The sequence below is a fragment of the Leopardus geoffroyi genome, chromosome D1 (genome assembly GCF_018350155.1).
Source record: "Leopardus geoffroyi isolate Oge1 chromosome D1, O.geoffroyi_Oge1_pat1.0, whole genome shotgun sequence".
Taxonomy (NCBI): Eukaryota; Metazoa; Chordata; class Mammalia; order Carnivora; family Felidae; genus Leopardus; species Leopardus geoffroyi.
The window spans coordinates 104,295,659-104,300,791 of record NC_059329.1 but is presented as its reverse complement, the minus strand read 5'-3'; positions in this window follow the sequence as shown (position 1 = coordinate 104,300,791).

Below are 5,133 nucleotides of genomic sequence, written 5' to 3'. Positions count from 1 at the left end.
TTAAAGCCTAAAGAAACTGAACCATTTGCAAAAAAATAAATAAATAAATAAGAAAAGAGGACCTAGGACCAAGACCCACCTCGAGGGGAAGTTAGGGAAAGAGAAGAAGCCAGCAAAATAGACTAAGAAGTAAAATCAGAAATATAAAGGGGTGCCTGGGTGCTCAGTCTGTTGAGCGTCCAACTTCTGGCTCCAGTCATGATCTCACAGTTGGTGGGTTCAAGCCCTGCATCAGGCTTCCTGCTGTCAGCACAGAGCCTCCTTTGGGTCCTCCGTCCCCCTCCCTCTTGGCCCCAGCCCCCTTGCACTCTCTCACACAAAAATAAAAAAATAAACATTAAAAAAAAAAAAAAAAAAGCAGGATTGCCTGGGTGGCTCAGTCGGTTAAGCATCCAACTTTGGGTCAGGTCATGCTCTCACAGTTCTTAAGTTCAAGCCCCAAGTCTGGCTCTGTGCCGACAGCTTGGAAGCTTGCAGCCTGCTTCTAATTCTGTGTCTCCTTCTCTCTCTGCCCCTCTCCCGCTCATTCTCTCTCTGTCTCTCTCTCTCAAAAATAAATAAATATTTAAAAATTTTAAAGCAAAAAAGCTATTTTTAAAAATCAGAACTATAGGGGCGCCTGGGTGGCGCAGTCGGTTAAGCGTCCGACTTCAGCCAGGTCACGATCTCGCGGTCCGTGAGTTCGAGCCCCGCGTCGGGCTCTGGGCTGATGGCTCAGAGCCTGGAGCCTGTTTCTGATTCTGTGTCTCCCTCTCTCTCTGCCCCTCCCCCGTTCATGCTCTGTCTCTCTCTGTCCCAAAAATAAATAAACGTTAAAAAAAATTTTTTTTACATAAAAAAAAAATCAGAACTATAAAGTAAAATTAGGAGAAATTACTTTTCCAGAAGCAAAGAGAGCAGAGGATATTGCAAAATATGCCCTCCCCACTAAAAAAAAGAAAAGAAAAGAAAATGCTGCATGTAGAAGTGATCTTTTTAAAAACATGATTTCAAGGTAAATCAAGTGAAAATAATAATTTTTCTTTCCCCAACTGACTTCATCATTGAACTTATCAACAAGTTACTAAAAGATGACCCTCAGGGAAGATGTACCAGTGGAATAATCCTGATGCAATTTTAATTTTTAAGGAACACTGCATTTAATCTTGTTGCTTTCTGCTTCCCAGGCACACCTCAGTCATCTCAGGGGACCGAGAATGTCGCTTTAGCCAGATTAGTTATGAATGTCCTTACTGGATGATAATTTCGAGTCTGAATGTCAGGGGAACTTCAAAGGTAAGTTTTAGACTACAGAGATGTAAGTAAAGCCCAGACGTTACTTTATACAAAGAAGAAAAAGGCAGGGTAGAACATACCTTCAGGCTAAGAGTTGATCAGATAGGAATCAGGTTGAGTTTGAGAAGTGTTTTAACCTAGTGTCCTGAATCAGTCAGATCTATGAATCTAGAAGTGATCAGCATACCTGCCTGGGGATCCTCTGAGGACAGAAAGACCTAGGGGCAGATTCCTGGGGTTCTCAGTGTTTGGCAAAGGATCCAAGTAAATCTGCAATGGCTTACAGTCCACATGAGTCCAGCATAAGGTAAGAATCTCCTCCCAGACTCCAGATTTGAGAAGATTAGGAAAATCCCTAGCTTGTAAAAGCCAAGCCTTGTGGTAGACACTGGCCAGGGAAGAGAAGCTAAGGACAGAGCCTTTCAGAGAAAGGGTCAAAGTCCAGTTCCTAAGAAGAACCAATGTTTTACACACGACAGTTTCAGGGGAACTCAAGAATACATACCGTAAAATCCATGCTCTTCAAATTGCTGAGTGGCAAGAAGGAGCTTCTGTCCAAAAAGATCAAGGGATCATACTCTAGATCAGATTAAGAGTTCACCGCTAATTAGCACTGAAACATACAGATGTCAGTACTTTTAAGGCTTCCTCTGGTTTAAAAAAATCCATCACTCCAAACTTCAAACTTACAGAAGCCGAAAAATTAGGAAACATTCATTTCTATTATTAAAGGAATTACAAGGAGGATCCGTCACATTGAGAATCCCCTTATGCATTAAAAGGTAATTCTAATTACATGCATTTTTCAAAAGACATTATTGCACAGAGATATGCCTGTGTGCCCGGCATGTTATCCTTTCATGAGAATACTTAAGTGAATTTGACTTTTACTATTTTTACTGCTCTCATTCAATTTTGAACTCTTTGAACTCTGACCTCTCTCACTCTCTACACGTTTCCTCCTTTTCCCAGACACCTGAGCTATGCCTTACATAAAGTAGAGCCTTAACAAACGTTTTTTAAAGGGTTTATTAAGGTAAATATTGTTGATTAATTTTTTTTCAACGTTTTTTATTTATTTTTGGGACAGAGAGAGACAGAGCATGAACGGGGGAGGGGCAGAGAGAGAGGGAGACACAGAATCGGAAACAGGCTCCAGGCTCTGAGCCATCAGCCCAGAGCCTGACGCGGGGCTCGAACTCGCGGACCGCGAGATCGTGACCTGGCTGAAGTCGGACGCTTAACCGACTGCGCCACCCAGGCGCCCCTAAATATTGTTGATTAAATGGGTAGTGGGTGAAGAGGAAGAAAAGGAGGAGCAAAAAGGAAAAGAGAGAGATTACAAATTAGAGGACTGAGCATTGACTTGTAATAAACTGAGGAAGTCTTGTGACACATCACTTTCCAGTGAAATAGTTCTGTTGACAGTGGACAATTGGAATTTAAAAATTTGGGGGCACCTGGGTGGTTCAGTCGGTTAAGCATCCAAGTCTTGATTTTGGCTCAGGTTGTGATCTCATGGTCATGAGACTGAGTCCCACATTGCTATCAGCATGGAGCCTGCTTGGGATTCTCTCTCTCCCTCTCTCTTCCCCTCCCCTGCTTGTGATTTCTCTCTCTCTCTCTCTCTCTTTCTCAAAATAAATAAACTTTAAAAAATTAAAAATTTTGTCTCTCTAGGACACATAACATTCAGCCTTACACATATAGTGCTTTGCTCAGTGATGTACAGTTCCATTTTCTTTTTTATTTTTAAAGGTTATTTATTTATTGTGTGTGTGAGAGAGAGAGGGGGAGAGTATGGGGAGGGGCAGAGAGAGAGAGGGAGAGAATCCCAAGAATGCTCTGCACTGTTAACACAAAGCCCAATTCGGGGCTCGATCTCACGGACCGTGAGATCATGACCTAAGCCTAAATCAAGGGTTGGTCACTTAACCTACTGAGCCACCCAGGCGCCCCTGTACAGTTTACTTGAATGGTAGAAGCTTAGACTTGCTTCCAGATTGACCTAAGAATTAAGTGCTACTTTGCCATTTAACAACTGAGCAAGTTCATCAAACCCAGAAGCCTGAATTTCTTCATCTAAAAAGTTTGTACAATAAAGGTATCTGTTGAATATTCACTGAAGGACCACTTAAGTGAAATGATCCCTGAAAAATGATTAGCACAGTGTATGAGTGCCCAATAAATGTTGCCCATTGGTATGCAGTAGGAGAATAACTTTTGGTTAAATACCTGAATATATCCTTTGACATATTCAAAATATGCTTGTAAAAGTATTATGTTGAATCATGTGAAATTGCCTAAATGCTACCATTATTGGTTTTCAGAAACAAATTCCGTATGATTCAACATATTTGAGTAAAATAATGCCACATTGGCATTTCTTCTTTCCAGATGCTGCTGCCAGAAAATTCTCACAAAAGACTCTTCCAGAGTAGAGTCTCTTTAGGTATCTAATCTCTTGAGATATATAAATGGATATGAAATCTGAATTTCATTTTATGAATGATACTTATGACTTTATAAGTTCATATATGAAATTCACATATATTCAGACATACAGAAAATGTTATTCAATAATGTCTTGTAAGGACAAATATATCTTTTGTTTGGTACATCTGACATTGGGACATTTTCTTTGAATCATTACGAATAGATCTTCCAGCTGGTATGAGTATCTCCAGAAACCACGAACACTATGCTTCAAACAGGGTTTTTGTCCTGTGAATGGTGGTTATAACATTGTTCTTCCTTCTCTGTTCATCCTACGATCAAAACTCCCAAGTTAAGAGTTCATCTTCCTCTGTAGGTGAGTCCAACTTTGTGCTAAGAGATATGCCAATGTAGGTCAAATAGGCCAGATAAACCTGAAGTCAAGAAATTTTATATAAGCTATCTTTTAATAGTAACAACTAATTTCTGAGACAGTGGCCACTGCTCATTCTATTCAAAGAGGAATTATGCAATATAAGGTGACATAGGAAACTAGAAATGGAACCAGAGGTGTGTAAAAGATTTCCCAAAAAAATATTAGATACACCTGCCAGGCATTCTGCCCAGCAATTTAAATCTTTCTCAGTCTCAAGATAGATAATGGAAGGAATCAATGAATCAGTATACTTTATACACTGCCATGCATCCCAGTAGGTTCTTTTATGGACATTGTTCCATTTTCACCTCACAACATTCTTGTAAAAAAGTGAGGTGTTATTCTGAGCAAATGGAATTCTCTCTCTTAGAGAGAGCAAGTGACTTAGCAAGATCACAAAACTATTAATTAGAAAGCTGGAATTTGAATGCACGTCATTCAATTCCAGCATAGCCTTCTCTGTAACATATTTCTTGGAAGGATCATCTCCCCCAAATTATATGCTTGTTTTATATACGCATTTTCCTAAGTTCTAGTTGTCTAACCAAAGAGGCAGTTTACTGACTTAGTGAAAAGACCACCTTTTAACTAACTTTTCAGCCCTTATTTTAAATGTTGCCTACAATTTTAATTGAGGGAAACTGAGAAGGGGGGGGATGCAAAAGTGTTTTAAACACAACAAGAATAAGGGGAAATCTGGCCAACAGTCTTGTCCCTATGACTGCACAGAACAGATGACATCCCAATCATCTTTGCATCCCCTGCAGTGCCTTGCATGTTTAAATGATGAATTAAAAAATGCTTGGACAAGTTGAGCAATCTCTTTGGAAGAGACGGACCAGATAATGTGCCAGAGCTCTGATTCTGTGGGCATCTGTGACCTTTTATGGCCACTAATCAACCCGGACAGGAATTACATGAAGGACAATTCGTGGAGAACTCATGGAGCCATGTTCTTCATTGTCGGATGGTAAACAGTCTCAGGA